Source organism: Pavona decussata, unplaced genomic scaffold (genome assembly GCF_977016875.1).
Source record: "Pavona decussata unplaced genomic scaffold, jaPavDecu1.1 SCAFFOLD_156, whole genome shotgun sequence".
NCBI classification, from domain to species: Eukaryota; Metazoa; Cnidaria; class Anthozoa; order Scleractinia; family Agariciidae; genus Pavona; species Pavona decussata.
The window spans coordinates 6,868,191-6,879,361 of NW_028145568.1; the positions used below are offsets into that span (position 1 = coordinate 6,868,191).

General features: G+C 38.4%; 1 long non-coding RNA gene and 1 pseudogene across 1 annotated transcript; one reads left to right on the forward strand and one right to left on the reverse strand.

Annotated features, from left to right (window-relative positions):
* Positions 1-886: 886 nt before the first annotated feature.
* Positions 887-5,125, forward strand: LOC146465589 (uncharacterized). Its single transcript, XR_014868304.1, has 3 exons — positions 887-1,026; positions 1,199-1,253; positions 4,626-5,125. It is a non-coding gene; the product is annotated as an uncharacterized LOC146465589 (long non-coding RNA).
* A 914-nt stretch (positions 5,126-6,039) lies between these two features.
* LOC146465590 (uncharacterized) lies at positions 6,040-7,495 on the reverse strand (annotated as a pseudogene).
* Positions 7,496-11,171: the final 3,676 nt, after the last annotated feature.

Sequence of the window (11,171 nt, forward strand, 5' to 3'; positions counted from 1 at the left end):
AATTTATCCAAAACCAACAAATGCACTTTCAATACCTCGGCTCAAAGTATACAGGATTTAAACTAGAAATTTTTGTAAACATTTTCTTGTACCTCGCCACCTAATAGTTACATTTGATCTTAAATGTCGCTCAATTTTAGAAAATCTGAGTTCAAAAAGTATTGCCTTCGGTTTGTCTTCATCACATTGTCTTATCAGAATCTGAACATCACCAATTATTTATTAAAGCGGACAACACGTTTTCACCTTTTGCGGTTTCATTTTGTATATCTTCACTAGTCTGGGATGACGTAAAGTCACGCAAATGTACATTATTATAGGCTCTAATAGATCCGTACAATTGTGAAATTACTTTTTTAGAAGCAAAAAAACTGGCTTTATTTTATCATTTTGTCAATTCTCTAGCTTTACAGGAAATTTAACTCATTTAAAGTGTCAAGAAGAGTTCTAGTTAGTTCGTTTTATTCTTGAAGTATTCACGATATGAAACAATTTCTTCTTCGTGCTGTTAATTTACAAAGTAATCTCTGTGACAACAAAATTTTCATGAAATGCTCTCGCGACGTACAAAAAAGCACGATTTGCCTTCCTCGGCACTTGCGTCCATCAGTTCTCGTTCATTATGCTTAATAGAATAAAAGCTGCAAACGTCACTTTGCAATATTTCGGACGCACCTTTTCACAGCTAAGAAATTGAAATTAGGCATTATACCGTGAATGCAATAATAAACGAAGGTATTTATGGGCTGACTATCATTAAAGTAATGAAAACCTCCTACGGTTAAGGCCATTACTAGTCATATTTTGTTTTGGTGTCATTTATCAGTGTGAAAATCTCTCAGCTATCGAGATGAACGAAAGCCAAATTGGCGAAACGCATTTATAATGTAACAATGCATGCAAATGAGCGAGATTGGTAGTCGGCCGTGGTGCTTATAAAGAGTCGATCTCGCGTCTGTTCTCGCATATTCGTTTAACCTCGCGGATAACAAGGGAAACTAAGTCAAGCGCCTTCTTCTATTTCACGTACGTTGCATGTTCACAGAATGGTGCAATGTTTTTAGATTTACTTTACAAAAGTACCCTTTATGGAAAAAGTCAAATTGTTTCATTTGAGGCGCTGGCCAACTCCCATAAATCTTCTTGTTATCTTTCCCGTTACCTGAGAACTAATCGAACGTGATTTTTTTCATTTTAGGAAGGGGAAAGTAAATTTGCTCTGTCCTTAGCAAGACACAAAGAAACTATTCAAGGTAGGTATCAGTCTCTGGCTTTTCCATGGATTCATTTCTAATCCCTGGCTTGGTTTCCTCGCCTAATCTGAATACATTTTCATTTTTTGAAATTATGTTGGAAGGAACGCTTAAGATACATCGTTAAGGTTATCGCCCTAAACCGCCGTACTGCCGGGTTTCTTTACATAGATGAAAAGGACAAGAGATTTATGTTTTTCCAAGTCCAAAAATTTAAATAACCCCATCATTTCATAGCTCTTCAAAAGGGAAGCGAGCAGAAACCCGCCTTTTTTTATTTGTATGTTCGAATTGATTTAAGGTAATTGATAAACTGAATTTTGGATGGTAACTGTCCATCTTCATCAACCGATCGCAAAAATTAGCCGTAGCATTTTCAGGCTAGAGTTTGTATCGAGCTTTTCAGTGGGTAAATATTTGTGTTTTTATTCTTTTTAATTCTAAATTGTTTTTCTGATGTCATGTGAGTAGCCTTAAAAGCCAAGGGTTTTTTTTTTACCGCCTTTAAGTTGAAGACGATACTCTGAATAATTGATACTTCCATACGAGGAACTGAAAATTTTAACTCAAGATTAAATTTTCGCCTTGATTCAGAATTACCTAATTAGTACTATTGTTATCTGACAGCTTTCATCTGAGCTGTTAATTTAAAGAGTAACATAGCATTTGCACCATTTGGAATATTCAAGCAACATTTGATCGTTTACTCAAATGCAATATTACTCCTCGCGTTATGACGCACCCAACATTTGTTAACGTATTTGAACGGCTTAAAACCCTTTTCTCCTTCTATGATGGTTTTATTCAATGATTAATTTTCGTTCACTGATGACGCATATGAAATGATCGATTCAAATATTTTTTGCCAAAAGAAAATATAAAGTAAGCAGTCGAAATATGGCACTTTGAACCTTTGTTTAACTTTTAGTTAATTATGTTTTTCTTTATTTCCATAAACCGAGAACCTCTTAGGATTGACAGAGATCTGTAAATCTCATCTATTGAGCTTATCAGCAGGAAGTCACTGAAAAAAGACTAATTCCCTTCATTAAAATTAATTTTTCGACACCATTAATATTTAAAGTTCATGTGGGTATCGCTTATTTGCTGAATATATGTAACAGTATGCTTCTCAAGATCGCAAATGATCATAATTTTTCGTTTATAACCAAAAGGAGGATCCACAACGGATACGGGGTTATTTGGATTAGTTTGAATTTTACTGTATATGAGAACCACTGAAATCCGTCGAAATCAGTCGAAATTACCGCCATTTCACTTTTTTGCTTTGCAAAACTAATTAAAAAACTAAAATCACTGTAATTTCTATTTTTCTCTTTGGCACCGCTAGTTTGAAAATAGAAGATAGAAAATCTTAAACTGAAATTGTCATTGCCATTTTACTTTTTTCGTTTCCTCACTTATTGAACTGCTATTAGTGCCACTTGTTCGATACATATATATATAGTGTTGCTCTTTCTTTGGTTAAAGGCAAAACATTTCCTATTCAGTTCATGGTTTCCACCGACGACTTCTACAAACGCAATACCCAGTAGTAGTTTTGTTACTTCGCCAGAAGGCTGATGAAATTCGTTTGAGCCGAACGAAATATTCCAGTTCTTCAGTATATTTTAGCCTTGTCAACGCTCTGAGTTTGACCTGAATATATTTTTATTTCACAACATGATTCTGGGGAAGGGAAAAGATTTTTTATCTTAACCTTTTGTGTGTTTTCTCCGTTGGTCTGTTTTCATCTATCCACTTGGTACTTTAATACGTAACAGTTAAAGTGTATAGGTCAGACTTTTGGTTTATTTACTTGAGAAAATCTTCATGTTGTTCTCGTATGAAAATCGGAAAACAAACTCGCTATCATTTTCTCTTCCCCGCGTTTGAGGCGTATAAAGGTGTCAAATTTCACCTCGGTGTGGCTACAATACCGCGCAAGACGGAAGACTGGGGATAGTAGGGTTGTGACGTCGATACAGGATCGCTAGTCTCGCAATTTCTCTATTCCTCAGTTGTTTTTCACGTGCAAAGAAAGAAAACTGTGTGGACGAAACTGATTAATGGGATTTTTGAATAACCCTTGTTTAAAACTGTCTCTCATTTTTTGTCATGAGTTTTTATTTTGTATTGTAGCGAATCCCAAAAAGACAGATAAAACAACAAAATAAACATTTTGAGAGGTTAGGGGTGACGCGAGAATTAACGAAAAAGTTGGGCTGAAATTTTCCTATGACACACTGGACGTGAACTGGGAAAGATTCAACTTAAATACTCAGTCAAAATGTTATGAAAAACGTAGGCGGGAATGAAATACAGCTAATTCCCTTTGAAATCATCACCGTGCAGTGTTTTTGACTGGATCACGAAAGCGTGCTTTATACTCGCAATAACAGCATAACGAACTATTTTTGTCCTGAAAACAGCATCAGTGTTTAGACCCCACCTGTCCACAAGATTTTCTGGTTATCGTTCCCGTTTTAGATGGACAGCATCGCCAAAGAAGGCGTGTAACTGCTGTAAACAATAAACACGTAAAGGGCATACGGGACCACTTTTTAAGAAAGTTCTCTTTTTCAGTTTCGTTAAAAGCGACTTTTAACTCAAACACAACGACAACGCCAGGTAACACGCCACTAAGAAGAATCACCTCATCTGATCTACTTCGTAATTGAATGGTTACCTGAGAAAGAAAAAAAGAAAGGGCGTGAATCGATTTTCTGGCCAAAAGTCAGAAAAAACTGGCTCCAAATCTGCCCACTCGGCAGTTTTAACCTGCAAAGCGAGTTTTGTGCACTAAACCCTGGTAGGCTTTACACTGTATTTTGCTTTGCTTTACGGCAGTTAATGTGATCAACTCCTTCGAAATTCAGCCTGACTTTACGGACAAAAATAATGATTTACGCCTTTCCTACAGGAAGCTGTTCAATCTTTCTAGACCGTCTAACTTGTATACTGTGGCCGAATTGTTTAGACACATTATTAATAGCAAAAGCGTTCAAATTTAGAAAAAAAAAAAAAAAAAAGAAGAAAGATTCACCCTCGTGTGCCCATTTTCTCCGTAAAACATTGAATTTGATCATTTCGTGTTATTGCTTTTACCTCAAGGAATTGTAATTAATTTTTAACACACATGCAGAGCCATGGTTTTGCTCATTAAACCGCCTGGTCTTTGAAGTCATCACTGCCATTTCCATCGTGTCGTGTTTGCGTATTAAAAAATTTCCTTGACGTCCCGATAAAACGAACTAAAACGGCTTACTGATTCTAGTTACTTGCTGACCAATAATTCCGAAGTTTACTGTAAATTAATTAGTTTTGAGTTGTCCTTTACTTGATGTGAGACTATACTTTTTATCGTTGCAGATGAAAACAGCTCTTTTGATCCTCGCTGTTCTGGTTGCAGGATTTTTGGATTTTCAATGTTCTGAAGCCACTGATTCATGCAACTACGCCTGCACTGCAGCGGTGGAAGATTGCATTATGAACACAGACTTGTGCAATGACCCCGTATCCTGCTATGGTTGCACAACCAACTTAATATCGTGCAACGAAGGCTGCAGACGTCGCAAGAGAGAATTTTTGACAAAATTTTTCAGAAACGACGACTGATTCACACAAGTGTGAACAAAAGAAGAAAGCCATTTCTGGTGCCTGTCATCTTGTTTGAAGAAATAAACACATTACTGGATTTGAAATTTTAGTTAATACTCTACTTTACTAACTTGACTTGCCAAGATTCTCAAAGAAAAAGTAACAAAGCAAACACCGTAGAAGAGTTGTGAGAAAAACTGTCACCTTGCACTTACATACCTTGTGTAACTATTTGAAACGAATAAAGAATAAAGGGGCAGCTTGTATTGAAACAGTAGTGGTGGTGATGGTAATTAGGAAGGTAGGGGGAGTTGGTTAGGTTTGCTACTTTGGTGGTATTGGTCGCATTTCTCCCATACCTCAGGTGAATGTATTAAAAACATTTGAATGTATGCATAATAGAAATGTATGTGTTTACTGGGGAAGGTTCACCTTCTGATTTATCACACTCTTTCTCCAGATTTCTGCGCCATCCTCAAAGCCTTGCCCCTCCCCCAACACCCTCTTTGTTCTCCCTTTTCACAAATCTCACTAACATGAAATTCCTCCCTCTAGCTACCCTTCCTTGTCCCTTGTCTCGCTTTCGTAGACTTCCTTTCTTTCCCCTCGTGTTTAAGCTTGTACTGGAGAAGCTTCATTGACCCAACTGTTTGGTCACTATGCCTGGCCTGCCTTAATTCTTATGCTGTCTGTCTGACATGTCGAACTCACCTTGTTAGTTGGCGTGCCAAAACTTTGAAGGGCTTTGGTCAAGACACGTAAGAGGCATGGCAATAATTCATATCACATAGGCCCAAGTTTTACACTAGTACAGTACAGTACAGTACAGTACAGTACAGTGATTGGCATGTTCATATGCAACTTTTTGCAAAGTTTAAAACGGGTGTCAGAGCCAACATTCGACACTTTAAGGCAGCTTTAGAATCCTTAACATTCAGAACAAAAACTGGGGGTCACAGCTCTCCTTTTTGAGTTATAACCTTTTAAAGTTTAATTAGGGTTGAGGGGGTTTCTAATAGTTTTAAGGAAACTGTGGTGCTGCGTCGGCCTGGGGTTAAAAAGGAATGTTTGGTTTTATCAAGAGAGTTGCAATTTGGCCTTCGAAAAGAGATTCGAGTTCTGAGGTTTGGAGTGTTAGCCCTTCAATTCGTCAGAGCGAATTCAGGAATTGTGGGTTGTATGTGGTTTATAGAGTTACGCTATTGGTGGGAGCGTGGTGACGTGGAAAACAAGAATAAATAAGTCGAACGAAAAGCGATCGTTCATTAGCAGAGGTGCATGTAAAACGATCAGCGATTTTAATGACCGCTTGTGTCCTGAAATTTTTGTGGACGTTGTCAATTAAAGGGCGTGTTTTGCATCGCACTCGCGCGCATTTAAAACTACCAGGTTGATCGCCAGTTTTGAGTACGCTTCTAACTAAAAAGTTACCTATGTTTCTATCGAGTTTGAATGGAATCGCAGTGGAGGTTGAGAAAAAAATTGTACCCGTTTCAGGGTCTTTTTGTAGTAGCTTGAAGTTTTTCAAAATGATGCTATTTACTACAAGGTTATGTGGATAAATGGTGATGGTTAATGGAATTCTCTCGTTCCTTTCACTCTGTGACTGCCGGTCAATTTGACGAGCACGGTAACCACGTGTTTTGAAGAATCCGTGCATTTCCTCTAATTTGCTGGAAAAATCAGAGCCATCACTGCATAATTTAGGCTAGTCGAAGAAATTGAGAACACGGGATGGAGATTTGCACGTGAGGCGGGTGAGAAGATGAATATAGTAAATGCCTATGTGAGTCTGTAGGTTTGTGATGTACACTGGTAGCGAGACCGTTGACTTTAATTAAAATTTTGATATTGGGGAAAACGACCGAGGTTTCAGAGTTTTCTCAGGTATATTTTAAAGCCAGGTTAAAGGAATTTACAGCAGTGACAAACTGATCAAGTTCTTTGTTGAATGAAGTTTGTATCAATTGTTGTTGATGTACGTAGCGGCTGTAAAGTTCACGTTTGGTTCAGTTATGTTGGCCGTTTTTATATACTAGAGGATGCATTATCCGTCTGGCCAGACTTGGGCAAACATTTGTTGTTCGTCTGGTGATGCGTCTCTAGTAAGAAACTGGGCACAAGACCCATTATGCGTCTGGACAAACTATCTTCCGTTGTGCTTCGTTCAAGTTCGTCCAGACGGATAATGCATTTTTTAGTATTATAAAGACGGCCATTGGTTGAAAAATTGATTTTCCATGTAGCCTACGAAAAGATTAGCGTAGCTTGGTCTCTTTTTCGTTCCCATCGCTACGCCGTTCACTTGTTTGTAGTAGTGCTTGCCAAATGGGAAACAATCAATTGTCAAAACTTAACTCGGTTCGGCTAATCGGAGGAGTTTTTCTGTTCTGAGTTCTTTAACAGTGCGTTTCAATTGAAAAAAATATTTCAGTGTTTGAAGTCCTTCGTCGTTGGAGATGACAGGCCATATAACAAGGTGATGTCCTTTGTGAAGTTGGATGTAACGAGGTGATGTCCTTTGTGAATTTGTCAGTTTTCACCGAAAAAAAAATATAGTCACGGAAAATATTCCTGTTTTCTTCGTTACCATGAGCCCACCAGGAGCGTAGCTCCTTTGCTCACAATGCTGTAAACCACATGCAGTCGAACCTCTACTAAGTAAGGGGCCACCCTCGCTGAATGGCTAAATGACTGCTTTTAAAATACAGGTTGCACAGAATACACGTCAAAGACAATAAATACGCAATACACAGTTTATGCGTAAAAGCGCTCACAAAATCACTTCCTCGGTTAAGAAACTGCAGTGACAAAATGGTATGACAAAGGAGAACATTTTATAGAAACAGACTAATAAAATATCAACGCCAAGATCCTCCATCCCCCTAAAATGTCCATGACATTGCTTGCGTGACGAGCAAACGGCAGCCCGCAATGCAAGATAGACTGTAAACGCCGACATTTTTTTGTCATTCTAGCAGCGATCAGATGTAATATTTTCGTGCACTGTAAACCAAGCAATACTTCACAAGTGACTTAGCCGTCGAAGAAGATGCAGTCTTGATGAAATGCGCCGAAAGTTGATCAAAGATTTGTATTCGACCAGTTTGCGTAGTGTACATCTGACGTTTACTACAAACAGAGCTCAAACTTATGCGACGAGCGACCAGAGAATCGTGCTAAAATGGCCTTTGGACCTGTCTTTTACAGCATATTATAAGGTTAGAACATTTCGAAATGTTTTGCTATGTGCTTATTTTAACCTAATATAGGTTAAGATATGTGCACGAACTAAAAATGTCTGACCAGCAACTTCATAGTTTACCGAAGAGGGTCAGATATTTGCATTTTTTTACGGACTTTGAAAAGTTCTCGCGTCGCTCTTAATGATTTGCCCAAAGAAATTTTTACAGAAATCTATAGACCATCCTTCTAACGTTCAACCAACAGAAGCTTACTCGATTTGAAGGTTTCGCTCATGGTGAAAATTAATTAATTTTTATTCACGAAGTACTTTTACTGCAGTGAATTGTATGTCTTCGAAATTAAATTATTTCGCGCACACAGAACGACGCAATATATCCCAAAATCATTCCAACGGATTTTTAGAGATTGTAAAAAAAGATTTGAGTGTTTTAAAGGCGGTAGAACGATTTGCTTTTGCACGCGAGGCTCTCAAACCCGTGTAATAATTTAGCGCCTCAAAAGATTTTCGAAGTTATTTGCATTTTTCTTTCAAATAAGAGGATATTTCACCGAAAAACTTATACAGTGATTTTAGTTATATGTCTTATATCCTAGCCTACCTAAGACTGAAATATGAAAGAAATCGAATTTTCCAACCTTGCCGCGATATGTTTGAATTTTACGGACAGGCACTCTTAAAGTACTTACAGAGTAAAGATCGTGAGACGTCGGTTCATGGATGTGACAGATGATGCCACAGTACTCGTTGGAGACGACTGTAACAATAAATTGGAAACAAAATTTGATGAATTTGAAACGAAGATCAGTTGAGGATCCAAGAATAACTTTCCAAGTAGAGTTTTATGGCGAAGTGGCTCAGGACAGTGGAGGACCAAGAAAAGAACGGATCACAATTTGCAATCAACAGATCAAGACAAAATACTTTGACCACTATTTTGTTGGACGGATGGCTGGAATTGTACTTCTACATAATGGCAAGGCACTGCAAAGTATTTTCTGACGATTTTTTAAAGGAAATTTTTGTCGATGAAGAATCAGCGATATCGCCGTGCATTCAAATGTTCAGACCGTCACAAGAGAATGCTAGAATGACAGTTCCGGTGATCCTTCATCTCGTTAAGCCTAAGTTTGCTGAGGAAGGCTTTTTAAAAAAGCCTAATGTATAACAAAGTTCTTTATGGCAAGTTTGTAAAGTACCTAAGAGAAGTCGCAAGTAGTCGTCGCATGACCATTTAGGAAAATGTCTTGGAATTTGTCGCTGGTTCAAGCAAGGATTAAGTCCGTGGTTTTTCCCAACATCCTAGAATTCACTTCAGTGTCTGAAGCAAAAGAGGGCAAAGATGACAGCCAGAGGTAAATGTTTAGTTGTTAGACACTCAAAGGTCAAAACCAGAATATGTTGATTTGATCCTGGAGTTTCAGTCTCGATGGAACCCTTCCAATAAAAGCTCTTGGCTGGCGTATGCAATGTTTGTCTCAGGCATAAAATGATTACAACTAATTTCTGAGATTATGGAAGGGACATCTTCTTACAGTCTCCCACTAAAATTTATTCAGAGCGAGTCCTTACAGGCCTTTCAAATTTAGTACAATAACTTTCCAAAACATCATAATTGTATTACCATTGTCGGATAACGAGACAAAAATATATTTTTTAAATTACAAATGGCTGCCCTAGATTGTCTTTTGTTAACTTGGTGCAGCTACTTTTTTTTAAAAACACTGATGTTAAATGAGACGTTGGGAATAAAGTCGATTAACATAAGAAAAGAAAGTTAGCGGTCATTCATGCTAGCGGTCTCATAACCCGTGACTACTCTGATGTTTCGATACATACTTACCTGTTTCAAGTATTTCAAGCACACTGGAATGATCAAGAGAGATTGGAGATTGTTTCTATACATGTAGATGTGTTAGTCTGTGACTTGGTGTTTTGTATAGCTAGTGATTTGCTTATATTTTTAAAAACACAACTTGGGCATTTACCCTTCCAGTTCATGTATGACTTTATGACCACACCTCGCTTTGTCGTTAGGATAAGTTAAGGGCCACACTATTTGCACTAAGAATGTTATTTATTGAAATCTTCAGCGCGTCCGCTGCGATCTAAATGCACACTGACCTGCGAATCAACCTCTGAAATTCTGCGTTCTTAACCGTCAGTAGCTTAATAATAAATCAGCTGTCTTCACTGACTACATTTGTGAATGTAAACCAGATATCATCGCGCTCACTGAAACTTGGTTCACCGACAAAGAATCAGCTTCCAGAGTCTCATGCACACCTGCTGGTTATAATCTCCTTGACAACCCCCTCTCTGGTCGTTCTGGGGGAGGTACTGGGGTGTTATTCAGGAATAGCGCATCTGTCAACATGATAGATGTCGTTGAGTTACGCTCTTTTGAGTTTTCTCCGTGGAATATTAAATCTGGATCCCAACGAATACACTCAATTGTCATTTACACCTCCATACCCCGATAACCACCCTGTTACGACGAGTGTATTCCTTACTGAATTCGCCGAGTTCTTGGAATCGGTTCTCTTTAGTACTGATCCTCTCCTTATCACCGGTGGCTTCAACATTCATGTTGATTCCGCTGATAACCCAGATGCAATTAAACTCCTCGAGCTGTTCCAAAACACGGGTCTTGAACACCATGTTAATGTTCCTACCCATATCTGTGGCCACACTCTCGACCTCATTGTAACTCAACAGTGGGATCGCGGTATCATTAGCTCTGCCCCTCACGCGGACTACTTTTCTCCGATCACGCACCAGTCCTGTGTGAACTACAGATGGACTGATTAAATCACAAAATTCTTATCGGAAAATCAAGTCTGTTAATCTAGATACACTGAAGGATGAACTTTCCAACTCGCACCTCTGCCAAAACTTACATTCACTTGGGCTCAATGATCTCGTAAACTGCTATAACGAAACTCTGTCATCAGTGCCACAAGGGTCGTACCTTAGTCCTCTGTTGTTTGTCATCTGTGCAAGCAAACTATTTAGCATACTGGAACGTCATCTGCTTACGCGGACGAAACTCAACTCTACATCTCTTTCAAAGCAGATTCAAGGTCTGAGCAATCAAAAGAGCTAACTGCCTT